Here is a 13,746-nt window from a genome sequence, read left to right on the forward strand (position 1 = left end):
AGAACAGCAGCAGCAGTAGGGTTAGATCAGGTAGCAGGGAGAAGTGGGGCCACCATCCCACCAGCTGCCACCCAGCCATCCCCAAGCACAGAGGCAGGTCCTGCTTTCTCTACTTAAAGAAAACGGAGGAAGAAAAGACATCGGGGACCAGCCTGAAGGACCTACTTTGGAAGGGGATAGAGTGACTGGCACCAAAATCCTGTTTATACGTTTCCTATCCTATTCCCCATGCAACATGGGACAGAGAAGGGGAGGAGGGAGATAGAAGAGAGAATGGAGAGAAAAGAGAAGAGAGAAAGGTGAAAGAGAGAAAAAAGGAGAGAGAAAGAGAAGAGAGGAGAGGAAAGGAGACGAGAGGGAGAGGAGAAGAAAGGAGAGGGAGAGGGGAGAGAAAAGAGAAGAGTTGAGAAGAGGAGAGAGGAGGACAGGAATCAGTCACACTCTTGGGACCCCAGGCTTCTTAACCTTCAAAAGTGGACAAAGGTTCTGGGTCAGGGACCACGTGTGATCTTGAGGGGGAGATGGGGGGGGGGGGGAACGGGAGGAAATCACCTCGGTGATTGTCATTCATGTTAATGCGACCTGGGTCCCAGAGTACCTAGATTAAACCTACAAAGGATTTCAGAACAGTGAGCATAGTAGTCTGCAGGCCTAGATGGCAGACTTCACCAGATTACCCATGAGGTCACCCTGCAGTTACTAATTAGTGGTAAAACTTCAGCAGTTGCTATGATTCAGCGGCCCCACAGCATATACACCTATACAGAGGGTGTGGGGAGGATTTCTATAATTCATTCAGAGACTGCACTCTGACCTAAGCCAGTGCCGTTGAGTAGAGAGAAAGTGAATGCATCAGGTGCAATTCAAGCTATCATCCCCATAAAATGCCATGGCAGAGAAGGTCAAGATGGATCTAGAGCAGGGGTGGGTGCCTGTGGGTCACCAGTGAAGACGGGGATATGGGGCGAGATTATGAAAATGCAGCCTCTTCTGCCTTGGGCAGCTCCTATCTGACTTGGAGACCACATACACTCAGGAACACACTCAGTAATGCTCCCATTCTCCCCCCTTCCCGCCCCCGCCACATGCTGCTGTTCATGGAATCACAGCATACTGGGGGGGTTGCTGATATCCACGGGGGGCCAAGTAGGCCTGGTGTAGTGGACAGAGCACACGCCTGGGAGTCAAAGGGCATGGGTTCTAATCCTGGCTCCAGCACTTGTCTGCTCTGTGACGTTGGACAAGTCACTTAACTTTTGTGTCTCAGTTACCTCATCTGTAAAATGGGAATTGCGACTGAGCCCCATGTGGGACAGGGACTGTGTCCAACCCAATTTGCTTGCATCCACCCCAGCGCTTAGTACAGTGCCTGGCACAGAGTCAGCGCTTAACAAATACCACAGTTATTATTATTATTATTATTATTATTACGAGTTGTTGCTGGCAGAGGTGATTCCCTTGGAGTCCTTGGGCCAGATTAATTTGGTTGGAGGGCCACCCCCCTGATTGAGAGAGACAAAGAAAAAGAAGGCGTAAAAGTTCCTGGAACTCTGAGTGAACTCTGTGGCACTTGCAGAACTGATGACTAGCTTCATTAACCACTAGCTGCGATTCAGCCTTTCAAAAATTAATACCAGAAAACCACAAGTAATGCCAGTATTGGTCGCACCAACGGACCAGTCAGACCAGTAATCTGCCTGTGGCATTAGGTACAGGAGGCCTAAAAGAAAAATGCGATGGCTGCCCAACTTGACATCCATCCTAACAAGGCCTTTTAAATCAGTCAGTGGTATTTATTGAGCACTTACTGGGGGGGCAGAGTGCTGTAGTAAATGCTTGGGAGAGTACAATGCAATACAGTTGGTAGACATACAAGCAGCTTACAGTCTACAGTAGAAGACGGACATTCAAATAGATTGCAGATAGGGGAAATGGGAGAGAATAAGAATATGGACCTAAGTCCATACTTCACTCTGCTGCCAGGATCATTTCTCTACAGAAATGTTCCCTCCGGGTTTCCCCACTCCTCAAGAACCCCCTGTGGTTGCCCATCCACCTCTGCATCAAACAGAAACTCCTTACCATCGGCTTTAAAGCACTCAATCACTTTGCCCCGCCCAACATCACCTCACTGCTCTCCTACTGCAACCCAGCCCACGCACTTCGCTCCTCTAATGCCAACCTACTCACTGTACCTGGATCTCATCTAGCTCGCCACCGACCTCTCACCCATGTCCTGCCTCTGGCCTGGAACGTCCTCCCTTTTCATATCTGACAATTACCCTCCCCACCTTCAAAGCCTTATTGAAGGCACATCTCCTTCAAGGGGCCTTCCCTGACTCAGTCTTTGTTTCCTCTTCTCCCACTTCCTTCTGTGTCACACTGATTCGCTCCCTTTATTCACCTTCTCCCCGCCCCCCCACCCCCCACCAGCCTCCCAAGAGCTTATGTACCTATCTGTAATTTATTTATATTAATGTCTGTACCCCACCCCCCCAGACTGTACACTTGTTGTGGGCAGGGAACGTGTCTACCAACTGTTACAGTGTACTCGCCCAAGGGTTTAGTACAGCGCTCTGCTCACAGTAAGCATTCAATATGATTAACTGATTGATTGAGAAGTGCCGTGGGGTGACTATCAAGTGCTTAAGGGGTACAGATCCCAGTGTGTTGGCCAAGCCGAAGGGCAAGCGAATAGGGGAAATGAGGGCTTAGTCAGGGAAGGCCAATACCTATCCTCCCTTTTACTTAGCCTGGGATTCCCAAGAGGGACAGGGACTGTGTCCACCTTGATTAACTTGTATCTACCCCAGTGCTTAGAACAGTGCTTGACGCACAGTAAGTGCTTAAACAAATATTATCATTATTACTCCTTAGGCCTCTTACTACCCCTAACTCACCCCTCTTCTTTGCAAAAGAATACAACCTTTAAAACCTTTCCCCGACACCTTTTGCTGCTTGAAGCCTTTAAGCACAGTGCTTTGCACACAGTAAGCGCTCGATAAATACGACCGAATGAACAGAGAAGCATTAAGGGAACACCTCAGAATGTAAGCACCACACCCAGCAGTTCCCACCGCAAGTTCCTTTTCAGTTTGACAACTCACAATGTAAAAGCTGGGGAAGGAGAATGGGTGTGTATTCATCAACAGTAATACCCTGGGAGAGCTATGTTTACAGATTAGTAATTTTCCTTTCTGTATAGCCAACTCCCATAGATTTAACCAGAGACAAGAGCCAGAAACAACATTCCAAAATAGAAATGCTAAGAAACTCTTTGACTCCTGAATGAGAAGACAGACAGCCTGAAGGTGAAGTTTATTTTAGGTTGTAAAATCAGTTTCCTAATAAAAAGCATGCTAACAAGAATCAGTGCTCCCTGGAAGAAAGCTTGACTGTAGAACACAGGGGCGGTTACGCTCTGGTTCTGACTCTAGTATAAAATGACCAGAGAGTTGGTCATTTTAGGCGGGAGGGTGTAAATAATTCGTGCCTGCCTGACTCGTCCGTTAGACTGTAAGCCCCTTGAAGGCTGGAACGGGTGTACTTTATTTCTACTGTACTCCTCCAAACACTTAGTACAGTGCTCTGGACACAGCAGGCGCTCAATACATACAACTGATTAAGGGAAACAGGAGAGGGGATCGTGGGGGGAGGAAAAGAGGGAAAATGGAGAGCAGGAGAGGGCAGAGGACAGAATCAAAAGCGGGAGGGAAGGGAAGAGGGAGAGCAAGGGGAAAATGGGGAGAAGGAAAGAGACGGAGCCGGGCGGGGGGCAGCTGCTCACCTCTTCCTCCTCGATCTCCGGGCTGCCCTCCGCCTCCACTGACTGAACTCAGCATTTCCGCCCAGGTCAAAGGGCTGCACAGCCACTGTCCCCCGCCAGTATTGTCACCATTCCAGATGGGCAGCTACGGGCTGTGCTGGTAGCAGGCGGCCACTCGTGGGGAGCCACGGCTGGCCGGCTACACGAAAACCTGGCTTTCTCAGCCAGGGCTGGGAATTTGGGGCATGACCGGCTGCTTGAGGGGAGCCGAGGCTGCCCGGCCGCACTAAAACCCGGCTTCCCGAGCCAGGGCTGAGAATCTGGGGCATGACCAGCTGATCCGGACGCTCCCATTCCAGCTGTGACGGCAACGGCTGCAGGAACGGCGGTAGCCGCGGCTACCGTCGCTGCAGAAAACGAGAACCTTTTCTCCTCTTCTTCGGCGGTGGCGCCTGCCACCCCTGTTGCCAACACACAACTGGGGGTCTGGGCCCACCACTCCGGCCTAAAGCAAGATCCTCAAGAGGTACCACCTCAGCTCTGTCAGATGGCAAAATCTGTGGCCGTCCTGCTCCGAACAAGATGGCTGGCCACCTAATTCTACTCAACTTCCAGGTTGGTTCATTTTTAACCACTCCGAACCTGTTTCCCCTCCTGAATAAGACGAGATAAATAATGCCTGCTCCTGGAACGAGGAGCATTAAGATGTGCTTAAGATCAACAGCGCTATCTCAATCAAAGGCAGCTAGGACAGCAAATAAAGAGCCACCTCTGCCCGATGCCACAAAAATGGCCGACGAAGAGCAGTCGGGTGCTCAGTCTGGTCGCCAGTTTAAGAAACATCTTGACTCTGCACTGTTTTCTCAACAGGACGGAGAAGGACAAAGAAAAGTAGAAGGCGCAGATTGTCCGGTTGGAACTAGGAAAATCTCTTGTGGGTTCGGTTCCCCCACAGCTGCTTTGAGCCTGGTTTTAAAGTTAGTAAAGAATGGGAAAATGAAAGTGAGATCTGTCTGAATTGTACATTCCGGCTACTTCCTTTGATTACTCTAATTGCAAATATTTTTTACCTTTGTCTCCCCGATTAGAGCGGAAGCTCCTGTGGGCAGGGAACATGCCCAGAGTAAGCATATAACTTTTGGTTTTACAGGTTAGGCTTTCACAAAAGAAAGGAAAAGACCATTACAAATCTTGCAATTAGCCGCATGACCTTTTTCTTTTTTTATGTACCTGAAAAAACAACATCCTAGTGAATTCAGAATGAAGCAACATGCTGGTAGTGATATTCTAATCGAAGGTAAAGGAAGAATCCTTGAATCTTTAGGTGAAGTTGCTGCCTATCAGACTTGTAATCCAACAAACAAGTGCAAAAAAAAAAAAAAGAACCGAAGCGTGGAAGGGAAATTTTAAACCATCAGTCCTTGGGATCCTGAGAAGTGGTTTTTGCATTTTGTTCCTCGAAGAATAAGATGCCATGCTGTCAAATTTTCACTGTCTTGCCTCTTTTTCCTGGTAACGCATGATTCGACTCCATGCTGTGGTTACACATTATTAGATTACACAATGAAAACAGTGCCTAACCACTCCACAAGAGGACACTTTGAACTAGTGTTGGAGGAGAGTGGCACAGTTCCATGATTCTATAAAGCTGACACAAACTGCCTGGCAGTAGCCACACAATTAAAAAGCACACAAACCTCTGGCCCTCTGTCTTCTTTCTTGCACAGTTAATGAAAACAACGAAAATGTAATCCTTAATATTACCATCTGATTCGCCTCAGAGAGTTGTCCTACTTCCGATACGAGCCCTAACGTACACAGATACACAAAGGAGGCTCTAATGCCCTGCCCCAGGGATGTGTGTGGCAGGGATGACTTTCACCTTTACATGTGTAAACACTGAAACCATAACCTAAATAAGCAAGCAATACCGACCATGAATCAATTTAATACCCAGTGCAAGTCTAAAGGTTGGTTTCATTTAACAAATACAATACAAAAGATCTACTGGATATACCAGTTCTTTGTAACTTTATAAGCCTGTAATAGCAAAAATATTACTTTTTTTTTCTCTCGGACTCAGGGTTTTGAATGCCAATTCAAAAAAGATGGTTAACAATGAAGTTGGATTGTCTGAAGTTCTGTAAGAAGTGAAGTTGGAAGCCATCTACTTTATTATTTGCACACTATGCAAAACAGGAACAGGCCATTTTGACTGACTGACATTACAAAAAGCTGCCTTCCACAACAGATCACAATTTCCACCACAACTTTAACAGCTGAAGCTTCATAAACATCAAGCTTGTTTGCCAAATGAAAGAGCCCTTTCCACGGAGCTTGAAGACATACCTGATCACAGAAGTTGTACTGTTTCAACAATTCCCACTTTCACATTTAATGCTGATTGAGAATGGCAAGAAAACTAAGATGGCTTGAATTGATTGTAAAAGTGACTTTCTCATCTGAATTGGGTACCTTGCCCAGTGGAAAACAAAACCTTAACAATGCAGCAGAACAAGAATGAAATCTGCTGAAACACTGAGATGAATCAATCGGTTGATTAATCAGTGGTATTTATTGAGAGCTCAGTATGTGTACAGCATTGTACCGCACAACTTTCTTTGAGATCATAAAGAAATCCTGGAATTTTTAGAAAAACTACATTTCACTTTCAACTCAATAAACAAGCTATAAAACGGGAGGATTTTTTTCAAACAAAACAGTTATACGATTCATTAGCACTGCTACTTTATAATTTTTGGAATCAGGGGTGGTACCCGAATTTGGTAATCCAACAGAACCCCCCTACGGTTTGTCATTAAACAAAGGCTAGAATCTCATAAGTCTTGGGGGAACCTAGCCAAGAAGCAGTTACCATCGTGTCTTCTGTTGAGATGAAACAAAGTAAGGCATTCCCACCCCTTTTCCACCAGATTTCTGATGGCTTGAGTTCTGGACAAATAAGATCATTATGGTTCAGTCCTACAAAAAAGAATCTCACTACTGCGGGACTGCCTTCCCGCAAAGAAAGTTCACTGTCTAGGAGGGAGGGAGAACAGGCATTTTTATCCTCTATTTTACAGGTAGGGGAACTGAGATATGGAGAAATCGGTGACTTGTCCAAGGTCACCCAGCAGGCAAGTGGCAGAGCTGGGACTGGATTCTGGGTCTCTTGGGCTTCCAGCTTCGTGCTTTTTGCACTAGGCCGTGCTTCCTGGATGATTTCAGTGTGATCCTGTCTGAAGATGGGGGGGTGGACTAAATCACCTATCAAAGTACTTTCTAGCCGTGGGATTCCACAGCGCTCTCAGTGAGGGAGTCAAAAGAGGGAGTCGATTAGACTCTAAGCCCGTCAAACGGCAGGGACTGTCTCTATCTGTTGCCGACTTGTTCATTCCAAGCGCTTAGTACAGTGCTCTGCACATAGTAAGCACTCAAATACTATTGAATGAAAAAGAAACCTTGTACTCTTCCAGCGCTTAGAACAGTGCTCTGCACATAGTAAGCGCTTAACAAATACCAACATTATTATTATTTTTGCTCAGATCTACAAGGGCAGCTGTTTGATTTCCAGGCAGGTAGACTTTGGACCCTGACGAGGTAGGCCTCAAATTAGTTTCCTCAATTCCCTTTGGCAGAGGGAGTCTATAAACATGCCATAGGAAGGTAAGGCATCAAAGGCCTTACTGGACCGTTTGGTAAGGCAAAGGGCAAGACATACAAATGGAGGCAAGGAGGCTTCAGAATGGACTTTCCTGTGAATCAATATCAACATCGGTAGCTGAGAAACACCCGCGGCAGACACTGCGCTGGTTGGAAGAAGTTAGTGGTGGGGCAGCTTTATTGAACCCCATGTAGGACAGGGACTACGTCCAACCTGCCTATCCCAGTGCTCAGTACAGTGCTTATCACATAGTAGATGCTAAACAAAATATTTTTTAAAAAAACAAAACAAAAAGCCAGAAAGCTGACTGGAAACTAAGAATTAGTCTCACAAAGTAGAATAAGACCTGCAGGTTGCAATTATAATTGTCAGAGATTTCCTATGGAATCCACACACTGATTGACCTTTTCAGTCACATTCATAATAGCATGGCCTAGTGGAAAGAGCATGGGTCTGGGAGTCAAGAGATCTGGGTTCTAATCCCAGCTCTGCCATCTGCTTGCTGCGTTACCTTGGGCAAGACACTGAACTGTTCTGGGCCTCAGTTTACTCATCTGTAAAGGGGATAAAATACCTGCTCTCCCTCCCTCTGACAATGTGAGCTCCATGTGCGACTGGGACTGTGATTGATATGCTTAGCTTGTGTCTATCCCAGTGCTTAGTACAGTGTTAGGCACATGGTAAGCACTTAAATACTATTATTATCCCCATCAGCAGAGTTGTATTCTAATACAAAATAATATGAATTATATATACGCCAATGAAATATTATCGTGACGAAATTTCATCCACAGCAAAGTGTAGGGTGATCTGGCCAGCTGCGCTTTGCACGGTTTTGACAACTGTGTAACAAATCATCTAAAACAGAGCCACTGAAATAAAATACACTCAAATCTTCCAGAGTACTTGGTTTCACTAGGTGTTCTGGAGAGAAGACAGTTGGAGTATTAGGAAATGCTCTTCCAACAACACATATCTACCTGGATGGATGGATGGAACACAGTGCAATGTTGGAAGAAACAGTTGTGTGAAAAAACTAAGATGAGGTAAAACAAGACGTTCCTCCATACCCACTAAGAATTTCTGATCACAACTGCCTTTTCAGTTGGGCTCATTTTCATTCCTGTAGCCTCTCATGATTTCAGTTTATTGACGACTGTACTTTAGTCTTTTTTTTTTTTTAATGGTCTTTGTTCAGCGCTTACTACATGTCAGGCACCTTACTAAGCGCTGGGGCAGATACGAGTTAATCAGGTTGGACACAGTCAGTGTCCCACATGGGGCTCATAGTCTTCATCCCCATTTTACAGATGAGGGAACTGAGGCACAGAGACGTTAAGTGACTTGTCCAAGGTTACAGAGCAGACAAGTGGTGGAGCTAAGAATTAGAACCCAGTTCCTTCTGACTTCCAGGCCCGTGCTCTATGCATTAGGCTACGCTGCTTCTCTCAACGGTCTTACTGTCAAACCATTTTGGTTCCAAGAAGTGTAAGTGAAAATAGGGAATTCCATCAGTCACAGTGGAATTTCACCTGCTTTATGTTAGAGATATGTGTGCATCTGGCATACATATGTACAAACTAGAAGGAACCAAACATACATATTGTATAAAGATTCCTCTCCACCCAGTGTACACACTCTATGCTTGAACATAATAATAATAATAATTATGGTATTTGTTAGGCGCTTACTATGTGCCAAGCACCGTTCTAAGCACTGGGGTGGATACAAGGTAATCAGGTTGTCCCACGTGGGGCTCAGAGTTTTAATCCCCCTTTTACAGATGAGGTAACTGAGGCACAGAGAAGTTAAGCGGCTTGCCCGAGGTCACACAGCAGACAAGTGGCAGAGCCGGGATTAGAACCCATATCCTCTGACTCCCAAGCCCGTGCTCTTTCCACCTAGCCACGTTGCTTCCCATAACATCCCACCCCTTCCGGGGACTCCCCAAAATATTACTCCATGTATCATATGCTCTTGTGAGTACAGGCAGAGAACAACTGATGAAACTATCTCATCAAATCCTAAGGACTAGGGGTAGGCTGAGAAAGGGCTTATTAGTAGTAGTAAGAATGATGATAATAATAATAATAATTATTATGGTAGTAGCCATCAAGCACTAAGCGCTGGGATAGGTACAAGATATTAAGGCTGGACACAGTCCCTGTCCCACATGGAACTCACAGTCTATGGGGCTTAAATGAAAGGTCTTTGTATAGAAGAGTGTTTGGGCAGAACATTAAAAATGAATGGCATTTGCTCCCTTGTAAAAAAAAAAAAAAAAAAAGGAGCCAACATCAAATGAAATTCTGAAAGGCGTCATAAGGAAATGGAGAACGGCGAAAGGATTTGGAAACCCGGAGGCAACGAGCAGACCATTCAAAGCAGAGAAAGGAGCCAACATCAAATCAAATTCTGAGAAGCTTCCTAGGGAATTGGGGGAACGGCAAATAGATCTGAAACCAGGAGGCAAAGCACGGCCCATTCAAAGCACAAGGCATGCAAGTGTAACACCCGTCTGAATACAAACATTCCAAAGAAACACAGAGGGCTTTGTTAAATTCCCCCATCTTTTAGCTGTAGGAGTCACATTGGCTATGGCACTTCACACTAACCAGGTTTTATAAAGTCTCTTAAAATGCTGGCCAAATGATTCATAATATGAGAGTGCTCTAGAAATACGATCGATCGATTGATTGAGAGTGGACATTTAATTTGCGGATAACTAACATGAAGTAAAGAAAGATCAAATGACTTTCCTCTCTGCATTTAGTGAATCAGAGGTAAACTGAGTAAAAGAACTCAGGAGTTTAGACTTCTTAGCTACAGTTACGCTATGGTCTTGCCCCAAAGAGATTGAGATTGGGAACACAGCAATCTTTCAGGTTTGAAGATGCTGCAATCCTATCACATTGTGTGAAAGCGACTAGTACGATCAAAAATAAATTCCCAATTTCTAAGTCTGTCCACTACTGCCATCTCCCAGTTCTCTGCAGCTATGCCCTATCGTCTGGAGTATTGCTTCATTGTGTCTTTAAAACATTCCTTTTGCCTTCTTTGTTTAGGGTATTCTGACTTCAGCTTATCATAGGGCAGCTGTTTGGGTATTCTGCTGTCATCTATTCTCCATAATTTATTCATTCATTAGTATTTTTGGAGTGCTTACTATGTGCAGAGCACTGTACTAAGTGTTTGGAATGTACAATTCAGCAACAGATAGAGACAATCCCTGCCCATTGACGGACTTACAGTCTAATCGGGGAATACAGACGGACAAAAAACAAGACAACCTAATCACGATAAATAGAATCAAGGGGATGTACACCTCTTTAACAAAATAAATATTAATATAATTCTAACACTGGCAAATAATAATAACCCAGTAATAAAAATATGTATAAATGAGCACAGTGCTGAGGGGAAGGGAGGGAGGAGGAGCAGAGGGAAAGGGGGCTTAGCTGAGAGGAGGTGAAGGGGGAGCAGAGAGGGAGCAGAGGGAAAAGGGGAAGCTCAGTTTGGGAAGGCCTCTTGGAGGAGGTGAGCTCACAGTAGGGCTTTGAAGAGGGAAAGAGAGTTAGTTTGGTGGAGGTGAGGAGGGAGGGCATTCCAGGACCGCGGGAGGACGTGGGCCAGGGGTCGATGGCGGGATAGGCGAGAACGGGGGACGGTGAGGAGGCGAGCGGCAGAGGAGCGGAGCGTGCGGGGTGGGCAGTAGAAAGAAAGAAAGGGAGGAGAGGTAGGAGGGGGCAAGGTGATGGAAAGCCTTGAAGCCCAGAGTGAGAAGTTTTTGTCTCGTGTGGAGGTTGATAGGCAACCATTGGAGGATTTTAAGGAGGGGAGTGACAGGCCCAGAGCATTTCTGTAGGAAGATGATCCGGGCAGCGGAATGAAGAATAGACTGGAGTGGGGAGAGACAGGAGGAAGGGAGATCAGAGAGAAGGTTGACACAATAATCCATCCAGGATATTATGAGAGCTTGTACCAGTAAGATAGCCGTTTGGATGGAGAGGAAAGGGCGGATCTTGGTGATATTATAAAGGCGAGACCAGCAGGCGTTGGTGATGGATTGGATGTGTGGGGTGAATGAGAGCTGAGTCGAGGATGACACCAAGGCTGCGGGCCTGTGAGACGGGAAGGATGGTCGTACCATCCATTCATTCATTCATTCAATAGTATTTATTGAGCGCTTACTATGTGCAGAGCACTGTACTAAGCACTTGGAATGAACAAGTCGGCAACAGATAGAGACGGTCCCTGCCGTTTGACGGGCTTACGGTCTAATCGGGGGAGACGGACAGACAAGAACAACGGCAATAAATAGAGTCGAAGGGAAGAACATCTCGTAAAAACAATGGGAACTACATAGAATCGAGGCGATGTACATTTCATTAACAAAATAAATAGGGTAATGAAAATATATACAGTTGAGCGGACGAGTACAGTGCTGAGGGGATGGGAAGGGAGAGGGGGAGGAGCAGAGGGAAATGGGGGGAAAAGAGGGTTAAGCTGCGGAGAGGTGAAGGGGGGGTGGTAGAGGGAGTAGAGGGAGAAGAGGAGCTCAGTCTGGGAAGGCCTCTTGGAGGAGGTGAGTTTTAAGTAGGGTTTTGAAGAGGGGAAGAGAATCAGTTTGGCGGAGGTGAGGAGGGAGGGCGTTCCAGGACCGCGGGAGGACGTGGCCTGGGGGTCGACGGCGGGATAGGCGAGACCGAGGGACGGTGAGGAGGTGGGCGGCAGAGGAGCGGAGCGTGCGGGGTGGGCGGTAGAAAGAGAGAAGGGAGGAGAGGTAGGAAGGGGCAAGGTGATGTAGAGCCTCGAAGCCTAGAGTGAGGAGTTTTTGTTTGGAGCGGAGGTTGATAGGCAGCCACTGGAGTTGTTTAAGAAGGGGAGTGACATGCCCAGATCGTTTCTGCAGGAAGATGAGCCGGGCAGCGGAGTGAAGAATAGACTGGAGCGGGGCGAGAGAGGAGGAAGGGAGGTCAGAGAGAAGGCTGACACAGTAGTCTAGCCGGGATATAACGAGAGCCCGTAGCAGTAAGGTAGCCGTCTGGGTGGAGAGGAAAGGGCGGATCTTGGCGATATTGTAGAGGTGAAACCGGCAGGTCTCGGTAATGGATAGGATGTGTGGGGTGAACGAGAGAGACGAGTCAAGGATGACACTGAGATCGCGGGCCCGAGAGACGGGAAGGATGGTCGTGCCATCCACGGTGATAGGGAAGTCTGGGAGAGGACTGGGTTTGGGAGGGAAGATGAGGAACTTAGTCTTGCTCATGTTGAGTTTTAGGTGGCGGGCCGACATCCAGGTGGAGACATCCCGGAGGCAGGAGGAGATGCGAGCCTGAAGGGAGGGGGAGAGGACAGGGGCGGAGATGTAGATCTGCGTGTCATCTGCGTAGAGATGGTAGTCAAAGCCGTGAGAGCGAATGAGTTCACCAAAGGAGTGAGTGTAAATGGAGAACAGAAGAGGGCCAAGAACTGACCCTTGAGGAACTCCAACAGTTCCTCAGTGACAGGGAAGTCAGGAAGAGGACAGGGCTTGGGAGGGAAGATAAGGAGCTCAGTTTTGGACACATTATTTTATTTAACTTTATTTAAATTTATAATTTATTTTAACTTCCATCTCCCCCTATAGACTGTTAGCTCACTGTGGGCAGGGAAAGTGCCTACCAACCCTGTTGCTCCGTACTCTCCCAAGTGCTTAGTACAGTACTTTGCATGCTGTACACACTCAATAAATACATCAAATACATCAATATATACAATAAATCAATGATTGATTCCTGAGTGAGTCTACTCTAGACTGCAAACAATGTATAGGAGCAACTAAATAAGTGATTCAAGGACTTTGGATGATGTTCTTAGATTTTCCCAGAGGATCAGAACTGCATTCTGACACCAGCCTCCAGACCCATTGTTGCATTCTCGAGCAATGCTGTGTAGACTAGGTAAAACAAGGCTGAGACCAGAATAGAGTCGTGCTTTTACTCTGTTGGCGACGATCTGTTGGCGACGGGGAATGGATCAAATGAGGCCACTCCAATCCTGATGTGGTCAGCCTCGTCATCTGGGGGTAATAATAGAATCTTGATATACTCATAAGGGTAGCTAAACTTTAATTGCTGGCAAAAGTAGAGGGCTGCTGATGGTGCCCGTAATTAAGAGTCCAAAATGGGTTGCTGGAGGGAAAGCCAGGGCTGTAAAGGATAAAGTTATATTAGCTAGAACGGCTCTAAACCTTAGGATTGGTCTCAGTGTGGCCTAGCGGAAAGAGCCTGGGCCTAGGAGTCAGAGGACCTGGGTTCCAATCCCAACTCCACCA

General features: G+C 46.5%; 1 protein-coding gene across 3 annotated transcripts in view; it reads right to left on the minus strand.

Moving 5' to 3' along the window:
- The window catches only part of GFOD2 (glucose-fructose oxidoreductase domain containing 2), a 62,396-nt gene that overhangs the window by 35,095 nt on the left and 13,555 nt on the right, over window positions 1–13,746 (minus strand). The window lies entirely within an intron of this gene.

This window comes from Ornithorhynchus anatinus, chromosome X1, assembly GCF_004115215.2.
Source record: "Ornithorhynchus anatinus isolate Pmale09 chromosome X1, mOrnAna1.pri.v4, whole genome shotgun sequence".
NCBI classification, from domain to species: Eukaryota; Metazoa; Chordata; class Mammalia; order Monotremata; family Ornithorhynchidae; genus Ornithorhynchus; species Ornithorhynchus anatinus.